The 20,781-nt window shown below is 49.7% G+C and overlaps 1 protein-coding gene across 2 annotated transcripts in view; it reads right to left on the bottom strand.

The window, feature by feature from the left end:
- Positions 1-20,781, bottom strand: part of LOC133354832 (potassium voltage-gated channel subfamily G member 2-like) — a 60,682-nt gene that overhangs the window by 32,807 nt on the left and 7,094 nt on the right. The gene's annotated exons all lie outside the window — the stretch shown is intronic.

Consider the following 20,781-nt stretch of genomic DNA (forward strand, 5'->3'; position numbering starts at 1 on the left):
CTGCAGCGCCCGCAAGGTCCCCCTGCTCAAGAAAGCACATATACATGCCCGTCTGAAGTTTGCCAATGAACATCTGAATGATTCAGAGGACAACTGGGTGAAAGTGTTGTGGTCAGATGAGACCAAAATGGAGGTCTTTGCATCAACTCAACTCGCCGTGTTTGGAGGAGGAGGAATGCTGCCTTTGAACCCAAGAACACCATCCCCACCGTCAAACATTGGGGTTGGAAACATTATGCTTTGGAGGTGTTTTTCTGCTAAGGGGACAGGACAACTTCACCGCATCAAAGGGACGATGGGGGCCATGTACCGTCAAATCTTGGGTGAGAACCTCCTTCCCTCAGCCAAGGCATTGAAAATGGGTCGTGGATGGGTATTCCAGCATGACAATGACCCAAAACACACGGCTCAAGAAGAAGCACATTAAGGTCCTGGAGTGGCCTAGCCAGTCTCCAGACCTTAATCCCATAGAAAATCTGTGGAGGGAGCTGAAGGTTCGAGTTGCCAAACGTCAGCCTCGAAACATGAATGACTTGGAGAAGATCTGCAAAGAGGAGTGGGACAAAATCCCTCCTGAGATGTGTGCAAACCTGGTGGCCAACTACAAGAAACGTCTGACCTCTGTGATTGCCAACAAGGGTTTTGCCACCAAGTACTAATTCATGTTTTGCAGAGGGGTCAAATACTTATTTTCCTCATTAAAATGCAAATCAATTTATAAACATTTTGACATGCGTTTTTCTGGATTTTGTTGTTGTTATTCTGTCTCTCACTGTTCAAATAAACCTACCATTTAAATTATAGACTGATCATTTCTTTGTCAGTGGGCAAACGTACAAAATCAGCAGGGGATTAAACACTTTTTTCCCTCACTGTATGGATGGCTTCATGAACGAATCTTCTTTGATAACCAGTCCCCATTGTAACTACTGCCGCAGACACAGCTTAGTTTGTAGACGCCGGGGTATTGCATGTCAGGGATCACATCGTTCACAGATGGAATCAGATCACGAATTTTAAGTACTGTTTTAAATCGAACCTGGATTTTGTGTTTGCTCATGATTTTGTAAATATTTTTGGTGACCCCTGCTATGTATGGCAAGGTGATGGTTTTGATTGGGTCCTCAGAGGGTTCTTTTCCAGAGAATTAATCGAAAAGAGACCAGATGGCTCAATGGAACACTGTCTACAGAAAAGCCACCCCTACGGATGCCTACCTAAAACCTGACTACAACCACCATCCATCCCAGAAGAATTCCTTCATCAAAACTTTACACCAGAGAGCCTGATGTATTCCCGACCATCATCACCTAGCCAGTGACCAAGCTCTCAAACTGAATTGCTACACATTCCGTAAAGCTATCACCCCACGACGACTATGGACCACACTGAACCGCGCTCGAACACAACACGGCAGATGCGCGTTCACATTCCATAAATTGAAGATCAAAGAATCGCCCAACTGCGACTGTGGAAAAGTCCAAACCATCAAGCACATCACTGATGAATGCTCCATCTATACACATCCTGGCGGTATAACTGAAATCCACACTGCGGCAACCACATCATTGTACTGGATGAGGAACCTTTGCATTTATTTATGACGATTATTAGATGACGAACGCTTGTGTTGCGATCGAAACGTCGTAGTTTTTGTTATTTTCTTTGAACCTATCGACGTGACTTTACTGAAAGACCCAAAGAATATGGCAACAAGTTTATAGTGGTAGGAAGCTCCTGGTTATACCAGCCCACAGGGGATTATTGTGTCCATCCATCGTGCAGGGAGGGGCTGGGTGGGGAGGGGCTGGGCTGGGTGGGGCTGGGTGGGGTTGATGGGGAGGGGCTGGGTGGGGAGGGTGGGGAGGGAGGGACTGTGTGGGGAGGGTGGGGCTGGGTGGGGAGTGGGAGGGGTGGGGCTGGGTGGGGAGGGGCTGGTCACCCCCTGGTGCCCTTATAAAACTCAACGTTTCATCTACTCACGCTGGCTTGTGCCCGCCCTCACAGTCGGCCATATTTGCGGAATACACCACGCCGCCGTTGACCCTGGCCATTGACCGAGCAACCCAACGTTCCTACCAGCTCCCTCCGCAGGAATGTGTTTTAAGAGCCACTGGTGGCAGCGCGCGGCTGAGCCCCGGCGCTTTGGAGGCGACGGTTGGGGGTTGGTGAACGCCGCTGTGAAGCAGCTCCCGTAGCCATTAGGCTGGGGGGTTGATCGGCAGGGGGTACAGCAAGTGGGTTCCGGGGGAGGGGGAGTACAGCAAGTAGGTTCCGGAACAGCTGTGTGGGTTTTCTCTCCCGCGCAAAGTACTCGTTCAGTTTAAAGTCGTGAAATTGATTAATTTGAGAATCTATGGAGAACTTTCTGACAGTATAAAACATAAGAATAGGTTTTACACTTTCTGGCAATTAAACAGGTGTTAATGGTGCCTATTTGTTGTTTGAACATCTTAGCACCTGTTTTATTTCCAGAAAGGGTAAAACCTATTCTTAATTAATTTTAATATTTCGATCAATGTGTTTATTATAGTGTTGTGATTACTGTTACATTTTTTTCAAATATTTATTACAATTGTTCAACGAATCTGGTTCATACTTAAATTGTGTCTGGAGTCTACTTTATTTGCTCGTCTCAGTTAGATCGACACTACGTGCCACCAATACATCCAGAGGCTAAATGCCACCAATATGTTCAAGAGCTAAGTGCCACCAATATGTTCAAGAGATAAATGCCACCAATATGTTCAAGAGCTAAGTGCCACCAATATGTTCAAGAACTAAGTGCCACCAATATGTTCAAGAGCTAAGTGCCACCAATATGTTCAAGAGATAAATGCCACCAATATGTTCAAGAGCTAAGTGCCACCAATATGTTCAAGAACTAAGTGCCACCAATATGTTCAAGAGCTAAGTGCCACCAATATGTTCAAGAGCTAAGTGCCACCAATATGTTCAAGAGCTAAGTGCCACCAATATGTTCAAGAGCTAAGTGCCACAAATATGTTCAAGAGCTAAGTGCCACCAATATGTTCAAGAGCTAAATGCCACCAATATTTTCAAGAGCTAAGTGCCATCAATATGTTCAAGAGCTAAGTGCCACCAATATGTTCAAGAGCTAAGTGCCACCAATATGTTCAAGAGCTAAATGCCACCAATATGTTCAAGAGCTAAGTGCCACCAATATGTTCAAGAGCTAAGTGCCACCAATATGTTCAAGAGCTAAGTGCCACCAATACGTCCAGAGGCTAAGTGCCACCAATATGTTCAAGAGCTAAGTGCCACCAATATGTTCAAGAGCTAAGTGCCACCAATATGTTCAGGAGCTAACTCCCACCAATATGTTCAAGAGCTAAGTGCCACCAATATGTTCAAGAGCTAAGTGCCACCAATATGTTCAGGAGCTAACTCCCACCAATATGTTCAAGAACTAAGTGCCACCAATATGTTCAAGAGCTAAGTGCCACCAATATGTTCAAGAGCGAAGTGCCACCAATATGTTCAAGAGCTAAGTGCCACCAATATGTTCAAGAGCTAAGTGCCACCAATATGTTCAAGAGCTAAGTGCCACCAATATGTTCAGGAGCTAACTCCCACCAATATGTTCAAGAGCTAAGTGCCACCAATATGTTCAAGAGCTAAGTGCCACCAATATGTTCAAGAGCTAAATGCCACCAATATGTTCAAGAGCTAAGTGCCACCAATATGTTCAAGAGCTAAATGCCACCAATATGTTCAAGAGCTAAGTGCCACCAATACGTCCAGGGGCTAACTCCCACCAATATGTTCAGGAGCTAACTCCCACCAATATGTTCAAGAGCTAAGGGACACCAATACGCCCAGGAGCTAAGTGCCAATGTCGAGGTCTGGTAGCCAAGAGAGGCTTCCGGAGAGGGCGTTTGTGTCGTGTTGCTATTCCTCCTCCATTGGAGGTGCCCAGCTATATTTAAGTCTGCTTTGAAAACCCATCTCTTTGAAGTGGCCTTCCATCTTCAGTTTGGTCGGTTGCCCCTGGTTCTGTTTTTATTTCCTGCTTTTCATGCATTGCACATTGGGCTCCGAGGATGGTATTCGGTTTACAAATTTCAATTCGTATTCTTATTATTATTGCAGCGGTTTACAAAGTGGCCCTACATCGCAAGGGGATTATATCGGGGTTACTTCTTTTTTCTACTTACCAGGTAAGGCTCATTGAGCTATATAGCTCTTTGTCAGAAGCAACCTGGCCACAAATGAAAGCTCAACTAAGTGGCTTATCACGTGGTAATGGATAGCAGCCAAATACTCTAAATACATGTTTCTAAATGTGCAGGGAAAACTCGCAGGACCCGGAGAAAAATCTATGCGACCACGGGGAGAGAGACACGCAAAGTCCAAATATAAAACAGGCATCATGGTCGGGATCTAACCCACGACCTCCTGCACACCAGGCGAGGTAGTTAACGTCTCACCAGCGAGGCACTCTGCAGGAACCTAGCCCACACGCTTAATGCGTGGCATTCACCCATCCAAGCATCATCCAGGCTAATCGGTGCTTAGCTTGCTAGATCTGATGATATGGGGCAAACCGCACTTCCCATTAGCACGGTTGACTACGTACGGTGCTAAATAAGTTCAACATAGGGCATACATCGCTTGGCGAGCTGGTCACGGGCAGTTTTACAATTTGTGGCCGAAGTAAGATTCGGCTCTGCAGCCAGCGGCTCACGCGGCTCTCTCTCACTCCTCGCTGACCTTCGCGTACAAGGCGAGCACGCCATGTACTGAAATTAACATATGCCATAAGCACAAGAAAACATTAATTAGCGACATTTGCAATGCAGTAAGTCAAGCAAGAGGCGAATTATAACGCTGTAAGGTCTTGGACCAGCTTGCAGACACGCTAGCATTGTTATACGGCTATTGAGGCCATTTGCTGCGATCTTGGTCTGCATAGCATGCAGATCTTGAGTGTTGTTGTAATTTTCAACACAAGATAAGTTTTAATGACGCTGTTAGGCTACAGCAAAACTACAGCAGGTGCATGTTGGCCGTATCCTCTGGATTATGACGCACCTATTTTTATTTTTAACTGCACGGTATTTTAAATAAAAAGTTTGTGGGTGCAACCTTTTTTTTTATTTACATTTATTTTTTATTGAGGGAATGTGTGTCGCTTTGTGTAGCATGTGAGCCAGTTAATTCTAGATTTGAAGCTTTCGTGACTGCAAGGATTCATACTCTTAGGTTTTTTCGGTAAAGTCACGTAGGTAAAAAATAAACTTAAAATTAACAGAAGTAATAATATAAATAAAATAATAAATCACGACGTTTCGGAGGCAACACAAGTCTCCGTCATCAGGTGGGAACGTAACAGCTGAATTTACTGTATCAAGATTTTAGCTGTGACGGTCCCACCTGATGACGGAGACTTGTGTTGCCTCCGAAACGTCGTGATTTATTATTTTATTTCTATTATTACTTCTATTAATTTGTATTTAATTTTTTTTACCTACGTGACTTTACCGAAAAAACCTTAGAGTGTGAGCCAGTTAGTTCATCCTCTTCGTCCCCCGTGGGACATGAGGGCGCAATGAGTCCCCTGCGTTTCTTCCCACCCTTAGCAACTTGTTGAGCCTCGACCCAAAAGAGGTTGATCGCTGCTGCCAGCTCGGCCTTCGCGGTCTTGCGCCACGTGGTCTCGGGCCTCCCAGGTTTCCTGTTGCCCGGCGGTGTCCATGTTAGGGACATTGTATCTCATGTACGGTCCTGGTCCATCCTGAGCACACGATCGAGCCATCTGAGTTTGCCGTCTCTCGTGTGTTGACGGTACACATAACACAAACCGGTTATGAAAAGCGGGGGGATATAGAAAGACGGGGAACGGGCTTGCTGCCCTTAGCCATACGGGGGTGGGTCCCATCGAAGGGAGAAAGGGTAACTGTTTTTGTTTGAAGTAAGGAGGAAGGGATGACAAGGGGAGAGATGTGTATAACCGAAACACAGCTGACATAAATAAAATTTAAATAAACATAAGAGGTGACCTAAAACGAGAATTTGTTTTACACCCCTCGGGGTCCGGCCCCCGTCTAAACCAGCAGTGGTTGTTATGCCCGCTCGTGGGTGTCGTCTTCTCATGCGGAAGGTGTGTAGGTAGGTGTGTCGGTAGGTGTATAGGTAGGTGTATAGGTAGGTGTATAGGTAGGTGTGTAGGTAGGTGTGAAGGTAGGTGTGTAGGTAGGTGTGTAGGTAGGTGTGTAGGTAGGTGTGTAGGTAGGTGTGTAGGTAGGTGTGTAGGTAGGTGTGAAGGTAGGTGTGTAGGTAGGTGTGTAGGTAGGTGTGTAGGTAGGTGTGTAGGTAGGTGTGTAGGTAGGTGTGTAGGTAGGTGTGTAGGTAGGTGTGAAGGTAGGTGTGTAGGTAGGTGTGTAGGTAGGTGTGTAGGTAGGTGTATAGGTAGGTGTGTAGGTAGGTGTATAGGTAGGTGTGTAGGTAGGTGTGAAGGTAGGTGTGTAGGTAGGTGTGTAGGTAGGTGTGTAGGTAGGTGTATAGGTAGGTGTGTAGGTAGGTGTGTAGGTAGGTGTATAGGTAGGTGTGTAGGTAGGTGTGAAGGTAGGTGTGTAGGTAGGTGTGTAGGTAGGTGTGTAGGTAGGTGTGTAGGTAGGTGTATAGGTAGGTGTGTAGGTAGGTGTATAGGTAGGTGTATAGGTAGGTGTATAGGTAGGTGTGTAGGTAGGTGTGTAGGCAGGTGTGTAGGTAGGTGTGTAGGCAGGTGTGTAGGTAGGTGTATAGGTAGGTGTATAGGTAGGTGTGTAGGTAGGTGTGTAGGTAGGTGTGTAGGCAGGTGTGTAGGTAGGTGTATAGGTAGGTGTGTAGGTAGGTGTGTAGGTAGGTGTATAGGTAGGTGTATAGGTAGGTGTGTAGGTAGGTGTGTAGGTAGGTGTGTAGTTGGTGTGTAGGTAGGTGTATAGGTAGGTGTGTAGGTAGGTGTATAGTTAGGTGTATAGGTAGGTGTATAGGTAGGTGTGTAGGCAGGTGTATAGGTAGGTGTATAGGTAGGTGTGTAGGCAGGTGTATAGGTAGGTGTATAGGTAGGTGTGTAGGTAGGTGTATAGGTAGGTGTATAGGTAGGTGTGTTGGTAGGTGTGTAGGTAGGTGTATAGGTAGGTGTATAGGTAGGTGTATAGGTAGGTGTGTAGGTAGGTGTGTAGGCAGGTGTGTAGGTAGGTGTATAGGTAGGTGTGTAGGTAGGTGTGTAGGTAGGTGTGTAGGTAGGTGTATAGGTAGGTGTGTAGGTAGGTGTGTAGGTAGGTGTATAGGTAGGTGTGTAGGTAGGTGTGTAGGTAGGTGTATAGGTAGGTGTGTAGGTAGGTGTGTAGGTAGGTGTGTAGGTAGGTGTGTAGTTGGTGTGTAGGTAGGTGTATAGGTAGGTGTGTAGGAAGGTGTATAGTTAGGTGTATAGGTAGGTGTGTAGGTAGGTGGGTAGGCAGGTGTATAGGTAGGTGTATAGGTAGGTGTGTAGGCAGGTGTATAGGTAGGTGTATAGGTAGGTGTGTAGGTAGGTGTATAGGTAGGTGTATAGGTAGGTGTGTAGGTAGGTGTGTAGGTAGGTGTGTAGGTAGGTGTATAGGTAGGTGTGTAGGCAGGTGTATAGGTAGGTGTGTAGGTAGGTTTGTAGGTAGGTGTGTCGGTAGGTGTATAGGTAGGTGTAGAGGTATGTGTGTCGGTAGGTGTATAGGTAGGTATGTAGGTAGGTGGGTAGGTAGATGTGTAGGTAGGTGTGTAGGTAGGTGTATAGGTATGTGTGTCGGTAGGTGTATAGGTAGGTATGTAGGTAGGTGGGTAGGTAGGTGTGTAGGTAGGTGTGTAGGCAGGTGTATAGGTATGTGTGTCGGTAGGTGTATAGGTAGGTGTGTCGGTAGGTGTATAGGTAGGTGTATAGGTAGGTGTATAGGTAGGTGTGTAGGTAGGTGTGTAGGTAGGTGTATAGGTAGGTGTATAGGTAGGTGTGTAGGTAGGTGTATAGGTAGGTGTGTAAGTAGGTGTATAGGTAGGTGTATAGGTAGGTGTATATGCAGGTGTGTAGGTAGGTGTATAGGTAGGTGTATAGGTAGGTGTGTAGGTAGGTGTGTAGGTAGGTGTATAGGTAGGTGTGTAGGCAGGTGTGTAGGTAGGTGTGTAGGTAGGTGTATAGGTAGGTGTATAGGTAGGTGTATAGGTAGGTGGGTAGGTAGGTGTGTAGGTAGGTGTGTAGGTAAGTGTATAGGTAGGTTTGTAGGTAGGTGTGTATGCAGGGGTGTAGGTAGGTGTGTATGCAGGTGTATAGGTAGGTGTATAGGTAGGTGTGCAGGCAGGTGTGTAGGTATGTGTGTAGGTAGGTGTGTAGGTAGGTGTGTCAGTAGGTGTGTAGGTAGATGTGTAGGTAGGTGTGTAGGTAGGTGTGTCAGTAGGTGTGTAGGTATGTGTGTAGACAGGTGTGTAGGTAGGTGTGTAGGTAGGTGTATAGGTAGGTGTGCTCTCTAATCAACACAAAGGGACAGTTGCTGTCATAAAAAAATTCAAAATATCACGAAGTTTCTGTCATGTTTCATGATCTTCTCAAAATCCTTCTGTCCTCGGAACACTCAAAGTTAGTCGCTTTTTTCACGCACTAATTAAATGCCAAGGTCATTTACACTGAGGTTGTGTTTTTATATTCTCTAGGATTGAAAGAATATTCTGGTGAAAGTATTACATTCATAGGAGCACAACTTGGAAAGTTGCAACGAGTGTAAATGAACGGTGTCAGTCTTTAGTATTCGTTGCTCTGACCTCTGCGGTGTCGCTATGATTATGATTATGTTCTCAGAACGTCTTCTTCTGCCGTTGTAAATCATTGCAATGTTTTATTTGTTACGCAGAAAGTCACGTGTAGCCAAGTTACCCATCTCGCTTCGTGGGGTGGAAAGGAGCCCTGGCAGCAGCCAGCCAGGAATCAAAATCATAATATTCATGTCAACTGGAGGAATTGGATGAGCTGTGAAGCTCTTTATCGCAGATGTCCAGGAGGGTGGGGTAGAAAAGTTACAACAACAAACAGTACAACAACATGATAAGAGTGCAAAGTACAATAAAGGTAAACAAATCACCCAAACACAAACAAAAACAAACTAAGCCATCCCCATCCTAGCAGTCAAAGCCCACTGAGGTATTAACTTCACTTTCAGAAATGAACTGCCCACAAATGATAGCTCAACAAAGTGGCCCATCATTTGGACATTTATTGCAAACAAATATTTCAATTTAAAGCTTTCGTGACTGCAGGGATTCATATTCTTGGTTCTTTCGGTAAAGTCACGTAGAAGGGAAATAATACAATCTTACACATAAAACATAATAAAAATTCTCACGACGTTTCGGCCACAACGCATTAGGACGCTGTCTTTCCGACAGCTCTGTTCTTCACCTGAGGACGTCTGCATGCGTTGTGGCCGAAACGTCGCGAGAATTTTTATCGTGTTTTATTTTTATTATTTTATTCTTTCCCTTCTACGTGACTTTACCGAAAGAACCAAGAATAGCAAACAAAATACTCTAAATAATCTCAATGCACGTTTCTAAATTTGGAGGTAAATCCCGGAGGGCGATTGACGCTGCAGCACGAGTCTAGGCTGCGTCTTCACCAGAGGTACATTTATCACTCCGTATTTCCCAGACCGCCGCTACTTGTCTGGCTTGGAGTTAGGATGCATTGGCGTAAGTCACTACCGCTAGGGGTACAAGCTACGCCTTATTCGTAACCACATTCCTGAGGAGGGAGCTGGTAGGAACGTTGGGTTGCTCGGTCAATGGCCAGGGTCAACAGCGGCATGGTGTATTCCGCAAATATGCCCGACTGTGAGGGCGGGCACAAGCCGGCGTGAGTAGGTTAAACGTTGAGTTTTATAAGGGCACCACGGGGTGAGCAGCCCCTCCCCACCCAGCCCCACCACTCCTACCCCTCAACCAGCCCCACCCTCCCCACCCAGCCCCTCCCCACCCTCCCCACCCAGCCCCTCCCCACCCAGCCCCTCCCTGCACGACGGACACAATAATCCCCTGTGGGCTGGTGTAACAAGAATAGCAAACCAAACACTCTATAATCCTATGCTAGCGTACCCTACATTTCATAAATCCTGTTATGAACATATTTATTCTGAAACAGAACAAATATAGAGGGGAAAAATAAGGGTAAGGTGGTTATGGCGTGGTCAAAATACATTTTCCGGAACACACGCACCAGACCGTTCCGGCTCTCATTCACCGTTCTTAATTTCCCGAGTGCCTTATATTCTAGATTTGAAGCTTTCGTGACTGCAAGAATTCATACTCTTAGTTTTTTCGGTAAATTTACGTAGGTAAAAAATGAAATTAAAAATAATAAAAAATATAATTATAATAATAATAATCACGACGTTTCGGAGGCAACACAAGTCTCCGTCATCAGGTGGGATCGTCACAGCCAGAATTGCTGCATCAAGTGAGGCAGGGATGCCTTATATTGTCGGAGGAAAAAAAAAGTGTGTGCTCCTGTCCGTCTCAGGACACTCCTCACTGCTTTCACCAAGCACCTTCAAAGCCCCTACAAAGCCAAGTGCGATGAAAACTCGGCACACTTCATAGCTTAAAACCAGCGACCAGAGAACCTTTCCAGTGTTTGGCCAACGAAACACTCTTACACAAGTTTGAGTTTTTTTTAAAACCGGCAGCGCCATTGCTACTCCTGTGTCACGGAGCGGCGCGGTGCGGTTGAGCTTGCAGTCCGCGCGCATGCGCATTGCGTGCGCCCACACCGCCAAATTCAATGTGCCGCCAGCTCGCTCGATCGCCTGGGCTATCCAGGCTTTATTCTTTGGTTCTTTCGGTAAAGTCACGTATGTAGAAAAAATTATAAATTAAATAATAGCACACGACGTTTCGATTGCAACACAAGCAATCATCATCAGGTATAATGAAATAGCGACATAAAATCTAACCAGAAAAAATTATAGACAGACATATAAGCAGACAGATATCACCCAGATACACACAGCGGGCAACACAGGTACAGAGAGGGGTGATCGTCTCTGTGGGGTGGCCTTAAATAGACAGAGGGGGGCGGAGGCAGCGAGAGGGAGGGGTTAGAGACAACATTTACATGTCAATGAGTACAACAAAAAGGAGTGAGCAGGCTTGTTTTTGTTTCACGTCGAAATGCGTGCTGAGTAAAACGATGAGTAGAAACCGCGTTGCGAACTCACGCGCGCGAGTTTTAATGACGCAACGCTCGCCAACGCGTAGTGTTTATCCTGGAAAGTCTTTAATTAGCGGTGTGGGAAGACAAAGGCTGGCTCTCTGGGCCAAATGCATTTGCGTATTCGCAGTTTTGTTGTTATTCTTGGTTCTTTCGGTAAAGTCACGTAGAAGGGAAATAATAAAATAATACAAATATAAAAAATAAAAATTCTCACGACGTTTCGACTGCAACACAAGCAATCATCATCAGGTGTGAAATCCACATAAGGTGTGAAATCCACACCTGATGATGATTGCTTGTGTTGCAGTCGAAACGTGAGAATTTTTATTGTTATATTTATATTATTTTATTATTTCCCTTCTACGTGACTTTACCGAAAGAACCACGAATATGAATCCCTGCAGTCACGAAAGCTTTAAATCAAAGTTTTGTTGTTGTTATCTGCTTTGTATCTCCAAGTTGTAGCAAAGCTCTTTGATACATTTGTCCGGTTTTCTGTACGGTAAGAGCCATAGCGGAAACACAATTTTACGCCGTAGGTTTAATCATGTCGGACGCTCTTTGCGAGTCTTACAAACCTGTCAAACCCTGATCAGCGCCCTACATTCTTAGAGACCAATTCAGACCGTATTGGTCACCCCGTGCCCTCTTATAAATCTCGACGTGCATCTTACAAAGTCCCATCACAAGGGAAGAACACAAACAAATAAACTAAAAAATGTTGGCCGTATTGAAACGGATGCACGCCGTGTGGACCTGTAAACTCAGTTTCCCTGTAAACGAAAACGGGTAAACGGTATGGGTTAACAGCTATGCTACTGTAGAGGTGATACGCGCTGGGATTAAGGATCGTATGCACAGTGTGTGATGATTGGCTGTGTAGGTGGTGACGCGCGCTGACGGTGGAGGATCAGGGGTCAGCGCGGGGTCGTGGGTTACGGGGTACCGATTGGCTGTGGGCGGTGACGCGCTGAGAGGGAGTGATTAGGTGGCAGCGCAGTGTGATTGGTGGGGTAATGTTAACACGCGCTGGGGAGAGCGGATCGTAGAGAGAGTGCGTCGTGATTGGGTCATTAAGGAACGACGCACACGTCGACGCCGCATCAGCTCCGTCCCTCGTGAGCAGGGGCTATAAAAGGGGATGCACACAGGCGTAAGGGCAGTGTGTAACCAGCGAAGAATGAAGACGGGGATGAAGACCTAGAGCCCTGCGGTACCTAGCCCCGCTGTCCTAAGGGGACCGGGACTCTGTGTAACCCAGAGGCGAGTGTAGTGGGTGTAGCCATAGGGCTTACACGAGTCGAGTGTATTGTGTAGCCAGAGGCATAGGGCTTACACGAGTCGAGTGTATTGTGTAGCCAGAGGCATAGGGCTTACACGAGTCGAGTATATGGTGTGTAGCCAGAGGCCTAGAGCTTACACGAGATTAGTGGAGTGTGTCGGAGGAAGAAGGAAGACCACACGTTGTATTGTGATACCTAAAGGATTTAATAAAAGTGTGTTACCCGTCAAGAAGTTCCTGCCGTCAATTCCCATACTTCAACTGGTGTCAGAAGTGAAACGGTCCTCCAAGCATGGATACAAGGAGGAACCGTCGGACCCACGGGATTGACCACGAGGACAACCTCGACGACGCGGGCCAGCGGGCATCAGGGGGTGAGGAAGAGGAGCTGCCCACGGGGCAGGATCCACCGACGGCGCCGGACGAGAGACGGGGGACTGACACCGTGCTTCGCGAGGCACACTCCCGTCTGGCGGAGCTGCTGCTCGCCGCCGCGTCCATCTTGGCGGAGATCAGCTCGTCGGGGGGAGCGGGGACGGCGGCCGACGTGCTACAGGGTCGCCCTGCAGATTCCCGCCAAAACGATTTGGCGATTCCCGCCATTTCATCCGCTCCAACTTTTGGCGGGAACGGCCATCACCACGTGGCAGCGGTTCTCCATGCGCGGCCGCTGACGTCACCAACGCGCGCGGCGGACCGCCATCACACACCCGCCACTGGGGCCGCCATCTTACACACCGACGGCGGGGCAGAGAGGAAGCACGAGGAGGAGGACGACTTTATCTTTCAGCAGCGCCTTCCCACGTTGTCAGCATTCAAGGCGGAAGGCGGGGATTGGAGCCTATTTCAGCGCAGATTTTTGGCGCATCAAGAGATGTCCGCCTGGTCCGACGCTACGGCACTGCGGGCACTGCCTGCCATGCTGGACGACAACGCGCTCGCGGCCTTCACGTCCGCACGCAGGTCGGACCGCTCCACGCTCAAGGATGCGCTGGCTCTCATGGCAAAAGTCTACGGTCCTCCCTCGGCGTGCCGCCATCATTTCTACGCAAGACGGAAGGCGGACACGGAGACCGTGCTCGCCTACCGCACGGCGTTGCTCGCTCTCGCTGACGCCGCGTTCCCTCGTATGGACGAGGAGGGCCAAGATGCGATGGTTTTGGAGCAGCTGCTCAAGTTGGCGCAGGACCTGGGGGTCCCCATCAACACGGCCGACGACACCGATATTTCTTCATTACGGGTCGCCACGAGCATGCAAGCGCACGAGGTCCTTCAACGAAAGCAGGGGGTCGTCTGCAACGCTGCTGTGGCCTCAACTCCGGGTCCGGTTGACACCGTGCCCCAAGTCGTCAGCCCACGAGAGGACGCGTTCATCGCGGGACGAGCGGGGGACTGGAGGTCGGGGGGTCGTTCGCCTCTGCGAGCGGCCCGCAAGCTGGAGCAACCGAGATCTCCGACTACTGTCATCACCTGCTATAACTGCGGCCTTCGTGGCCACGTGGCCTCCGGTTGCCGTGCCCCACGTCAGCGCGCCATGGGACCTCGGCTGGACGACGACCAAGGCACCAAGTCATCACTGCAAACCCCGGCAAGTCGCGGCACCTCACATGCTTGGCCCGCATACTCGACACGTATGGGTCGTCGCGTTGCGACGAGGGAGAGCCGAGTAGAGTTCGGAGATTCGGTTCGGAGAGGGGGGTTCGGCCGGGACCGGGGAGACATTAAATGGTCGGAATTGGGGCACAGAATTGTGGCTGCCTCAGCGGGTTCATCCGTCGTTACCGGATCGATTGATGGGGTCGAGGTCAGGGTGTTAGTGGACACGGGGGCATCGGCGACTATTATTTCGGATCTCATTTATAATATTCTCCCGGTACAATGTCGTCCGCTTCTTCCGGTGGATGTGCCATTTTACGCCGCTAACGGGGGATCGTTGGGCATTATCGGTCAGATTAGGGCGTCCATTTGCATTGGTGATATCAAATTGTCGGGACCCGTTTTCGTTTCATCTTCCCTGGCGGTTCCTTGCCTATTGGGCACTGATTTTTTGGCGAAAATGCCCATCAAAATTCTCATTGATCAGCGTTGCATTGAACTACCATCGGGTCGCCGTATTTCATTTTTGACGAGCCCTAATGTAATTCGGACGGCGTGCGCTACCATTCAGGCGTTAGCAACACAGACCGTGCACGTGCCCCCGGGTTCACAAATGTTGATTCCCCTCCGGTTACGGAAGCCATGGGGGAAGGAGGCCTCGGAACAGGCCATGCTTTTGGGTCCTTCTAATAGGGCTGTTGGAGGTCTCGATTTATCGGTGGCTCACACTTTGGTTGGGGCAGACAGGGATCCGTTTGTCATGGTTTTAAACGCTGGGGCGCGGCCGGCCGTCATTCAGCAGGGCACCGTGCTGGCTCACGCGGCACGGGTCCCTGCGGAGGAGAGGCTGGTTGCGCAGGTTGATCCGAGCCCCACGAATAGCGTACCATCAAAGGAGGACCTAGATTGGATTGATATGCTGTGCGCGGACTCTGACGATTTGTCAGCGGTACAGTTGGGCGCGTTGCGCGGGTTGCTGATTGAATTTTCGGATGTCTTCAGTAAACATAAGTATGATATCGGATGCACGGACCTGCTACGCCACCACATTGAAACGGGCGATGCGGCACCGGTCAGGCAAAATCCCTTCCGACTGAGTCCTGCTGAGAAGGAACATGTTCAGTCGGCAGTTAACGATATGCTGGAAGCCGACATTATTTCGCCTTCTTCCAGTCCTTAGGGAGCACCTATTGTGCTCGTTAAAAAGCAGGACGGGTCCCTGCGATTTTGCGTCGATTTCCGCCGCCTGAATAAGATCTCGGTGGCCGACGCGTATCCGCTCCCCAGGATGGACGAGTCTCTCGACGCATTGTCCGGTGCGCGATACTTTTCGACTCTTGATTTATTGTCCGGATTTTGGCAGTTGCCACTCGACGAGGAGTCTAAGCCTAAGACTGCATTCCGGACTCCAGGGGGCCTGTTTCAGTTTAACCGGTTACCCATGGGACTTCACTCCTCTCCTGCGACGTTTCAGCGTCTTATGGAATTGGTTTTGTCGGGCTTGCAGTGGGAAACGTGCCTCATTTACCTTGACGATGTCATTGTTTTCGGTAAAACGTTCGAAGAACACCTCCAGCGATTGAGAGGGGTGTTCTCGCGAATGCGATCGGCTAAATTAAAGTTTAAACCGGCCAAATGCCATCTTTTTCGTAAATCCGTGAGGTACTTGGGTCACATTGTCGACTCTTCGGGGATTTCTACCGATCCTGCGAAGACGGACTGTGTCAGTTCGTGGCCGACGCCCACGTCAGTGTCAGACGTGCGCAGTTTCATCGGTTTTGCTTCGTATTATCGCCGATTCGTTGAGCACTTCGCCACCATTGCAAAGCCCTTGCACGCTTTAACGGCAAAAGGAGTGAAGTTCCGGTGGGGACCGGAGGAGGAGGCTGCATTCTGCTCCCTCCGGGACGCCTTGGTAAGGGCCCCACCCTTGCGCTATCCGGACTTTGAGAGTCCCTTCTTGCTAGACACGGATGCTAGCAACACGGGCATTGGGGGGGTGCTGTCCCAAGTCATTGGAGGGGTCGAACGGGTGGTCGCCTATGGTAGCAGGGTGTTGTCGCCGGCAGAGCAGCGCTACTGCGTCACCCGTCGTGAACTACTTGCCATTGTTTTTTTTGTACAACAATTCAGGCCATATCTCTATGGTCGTCATTTCACGGTCCGGACGGACCATGCGGCGCTCCAGTATTCATTACGGGTTGCCCAGCCCTCGGGCCAATTGTCGCGGTGGTTGGAAGTCCTCCAGGACTATCAGTTCACGACTACGTACCGTAAAGGGTTGCGACACACGAATGCCGATGCCCTGTCGCGGTTGTTGCCTTGTCACAAATGTGCGTGCTTATCGGGATCGGCGCGCTGTAAACCTCCGGTTACGGAAGGTAGGGAGGCGTTGGTTGCGACCGCGAGCACACCAATTGGGGATGGTCCCGCTACCCCAGGGGGTCAGGACTCGCTGCTCTCACTGTCGTTGATTGAGTGGGGCCGTCTCCAAATGGCGGACAGCTCCCTGCTGGCATTGCGCCGAAAGACGGAGGGTTCCGAAGGTAGCCACGACCGAACTGGCTCCTACGAGCTTAAGCAGGGACTGTTGATGAGATGGGACAGTTTGTCCCGGCGGCATTCGATTGTGGTGCCTTCTGCTGTGAGGGGGAAGGTTGTCTTGGCCGCACACGAACGCCTCTTGCATTTGGGAGTTAACAAAACGCTTGCCCTGCTTCAGCGTGACTATTATTGGCCGGGAATGGGGGGTGACGTGGTGAATATTCTGAAGGGTTGTGTTGAGTGCGCCAGACGGAAACCACCGCCCGTGGCAGCTAATCCACCGCTGCAATCTATTCAGGTCTCGCGCATTAACGAGCTCGTTGCACTCGATATTCTGGGGCCCTTTCCGGTCACGCCTAGGGGTAATAAGTACCTGTTGGTGGGGGTCGAATATTTTACCCGGTGGCCTATGGCGTGGCCACTCGCCAACCAGTCGGCGGCGGCTGTGACGGACGCCTTTGTCCAGGGCTACGTCCTGGACAAGGGGGCTCTCGAACGCTTGCTGACTGACCAAGGGAAAATTTTTTCGAGTAAATTACTGCAGGAGGTGTGCGACCTGTTGGGTACCAAAAAGGTGCGTACCTCCCCGTACCACCCGCAGACAGACGGGATGGTGGAGAGGCTTAACAGGACATTGACCTCTATGCTGTGCCAGCAGGTGTGTGAGTCGCATGTTGATTGGGACCTGCAGGTCCCTGGGGTCCTTGCCGCGTATAGAATGGCCCCCCACGCAGCTACGGGGTTTTCCCCGTTTTTTCTAATGTACGGCCGGGAAGCCGACCCGCCCATGGAAACGCAGCTGGGTCTGCCCGCACCACGAACTAATTCTAAATTGGCAGAGCATATTAAATTTAATATTCATAAACTGACAGAGGCAAGGGAAGCCGCACGGCTTAATTCGCGGGCTCGCCAAATTGCGAACGAGCGGTTGCGGGCACGGAAGGTATCCGTGCACAATTGGGAACCAGGTGACAAGGCCTGGCTGCATTGCCCTCAGGCACCTTTGGCCACGTCGCCTAAATTGTTGAAGCCGTGGCGAGGACCCGTGGAGGTCGTGCGGGTTGCGCGCCCCCAGTGCGTTCAGATAAAATGGGGGAAACGCCGTTGGTACGTCCACCCCTCCCGACTGAAACCGTTCTCGCCTCCGTATGGCCTCCCCTTGTGTCGTGAGGGCCGAGCATGTGACGTGACCGACGACCCTGAGGGGGAATTGTCCTTGCCTGCTCCTCACATGTCTCCGCCTGACCCGCTCCCAGGTGTCTCGGAACTGACTGCTGCCGACCACCGGCGGCCGGATCTCCACGGCGGGGCCGGTCCTTCCAGGCCCGATCCGTGCCGTCTAGAGCTGCCGGAGACACCGGACGGTCGCCAACGTCCCGTTCCGTACGACGGACCGGCCAGACGGACTCGCGCTAGGTCGCGCTACTTTGTGTAATCTACCCCGTGCGGAGTCGAGGCAGCCGGAGCGCCTCGGCACTGCGTGGGTCACGGTGACACTTGGCGCGTTCGTTTTACGGTGTTCGCTTTTATTGTGTTGTTCGTCGGGCTGTATATTGCTTCGTATTTAAGGTTGTGTTATGTTGTTGTTGTTGTTGTGTTACGGGGCACACTGGGATGTGGAGTTCTTTATTACTGCGTTGCGTTATGTTGTGTTGTAGGTTAACAGCCGGGCCGGCTGCAAGCTATGTGGGAGGGGGTGATGTAGAGGTGATACGCGCTGGGATTAAGGATCGTATGCACAGTGTGTGATGATTGGCTGTGTAGGTGGTGACGCGCGCTGACGGTGGAGGATCAGGGGTCAGCGCGGGGTCGTGGGTTACGGGGTACCGATTGGCTGTGGGCGGTGACGCGCTGAGAGGGAGTGATTAGGTGGCAGCGCAGTGTGATTGGTGGGGTAATGTTAACACGCGCTGGGGAGAGCGGATCGTAGAGAGAGTGCGTCGTGATTGGGTCATTAAGGAACGACGCACACGTCGACGCCGCATCAGCTCCGTCCCTCGTGAGCAGGGGCTATAAAAGGGGATGCACACAGGCGTAAGGGCAGTGTGTAACCAGCGAAGAATGAAGACGGGGATGAAGACCTAGAGCCCTGCGGTACCTAGCCCCGCTGTCCTAAGGGGACCGGGACTCTGTGTAACCCAGAGGCGAGTGTAGTGGGTGTAGCCATAGGGCTTACACGAGTCGAGTGTATTGTGTAGCCAGAGGCATAGGGCTTACACGAGTCGAGTGTATTGTGTAGCCAGAGGCATAGGGCTTACACGAGTCGAGTATATGGTGTGTAGCCAGAGGCCTAGAGCTTACACGAGATTAGTGGAGTGTGTCGGAGGAAGAAGGAAGACCACACGTTGTATTGTGATACCTAAAGGATTTAATAAAAGTGTGTTACCCGTCAAGAAGTTCCTGCCGTCAATTCCCATACTTCACTACTATACACTACACTATACACTACACTTAACACTACACTGCTATAGACTGCACTACAACGTCCCGTCACAAGGGAGAAACACAAACAAATAGACAAAAAAAACGTCCACTCAATTCCCCTGTACAAGAATACGGGTAAACTGTATGGGTTGGCAGGTATGGTCTTATTGCATTCACACTCTCAAATCGACTTGGAGAGCGTTGAAAACCAAAATCTCTCCCAATGCTCAAATGAGCATAACGCAGGCGCAGATCTCATAACTAGTGGTTGGAAATTCCACATTGCCACGGCGGGACCAAATCACACTATTAGTTAACAAGAAGCCTTCGGCGTCCAATGTTATTCATAATGAAGGTTTTTTTTCTGGGGGGGTTAGATTGCACAAATATAAATGTGTCGTTAAACCCTCTACCACCTGTCAGAGCGACTTAGCAGAAGTTTGTCACGGAAACAAAACGTGCTAATTAGTTACTACAAACGGTGTGTTGGAGAGTAAACCCACAAAATATACGACTAAGGGTACGACGCTTCGCCGGTGATGGCTGCAAACAAGCGTCATCAGGCGATTGGCCATACATTGTGAAGAAAGTCCATCATTCCGTGACAGCCGCGGTGTCAGCCTCCTACATTGCCAAGGGCAAGTTTCGCCTGCCCCGGACGCTCGCTGCTTGTGTACGAAGGCCGTCACGTTGGTCGTCAACGGAGACCTTATCGCGGTGTCAAATATCGGGTGCCAATAACCCGTTTTTTTATGCGCATGCTGCACCTGGGCAAACATTTCACGCAATTCGCCGGCTCTGTCATAACAGCTGAGGTGTGCACGTGCACGCATCGACTGAGAGATGAAGTGCTATTACCACCCGCCCCCACGTCCCCCGCATAGAGACTTAACAGACTGTTGGGGGTCAAGTGCTGTCCGCGAGCACCAGTTAAATATACCCTGACGATGTCTGTGTATTTGGAGTTTGCGGTGTGTGTGTGTGTGTCTCTCTGTCTCTCTCCTCGTGGTCGCGTGGATTTTTTCTCCGGGTCGTCCGGTTTTTGTTTTTCCCTCCACGCCAAGAATCAACATCACCACGCGCTCATACTATTTGGTCGCTTCGGGAAAAGAGCGATATAGCTCAGTGGGCCTTACCTGGTTAAAATAAAAAATATATATAAATATTGTTTCTTTGTTTGTTTATTTAAATAAGGAACGAACGAAGAACTGGGTAGTGTGACCAACACCACGCCCGGCCGCCTTTGTCTCCCCAATGCGTGTGTTTACACGCCACACCAGGTACTAATTTAATACTGAGCTCACATTAGGGAGGGCCCAAGAGATGGTTCAAATATTCGTCACTGATATTGGCCGTGAGCGGGATTCGAACTCGGTTTTCTTTGTACGCATGCTGAACTCCTTTCGCACCAGAGCCAACCGTGCTCTGCGGAGGTGCGGGGGAAGGACAGCAAATCAAACACAAAGTAGTTATAAATACATGAGTTTCCAATTTATATTTAAACGTGCACACGTCCATTTATGTCCTAATATCGGAAGGAAGAGCGTTCCAGACGGCCGCAGAAGCGCGCTATCCGGTGACCGCCGTCTTTGCTCAAAGGCTCGCAGAGGACGAGCGAAGTTTGCGTGATGGTGGTTTATGCTCCTTGAGATCATCAAGGTATTGTGGTTCATCTGTGGCAAGCGCTTTGTGTGTATTGAGCGCG

The sequence above is a fragment of the Lethenteron reissneri genome, chromosome 49 (genome assembly GCF_015708825.2).
Source record: "Lethenteron reissneri isolate LAM-NWPU_2019-01 chromosome 49, ASM1570882v1, whole genome shotgun sequence".
In the NCBI taxonomy this organism is placed as follows: domain Eukaryota; kingdom Metazoa; phylum Chordata; class Hyperoartia; order Petromyzontiformes; family Petromyzontidae; genus Lethenteron; species Lethenteron reissneri.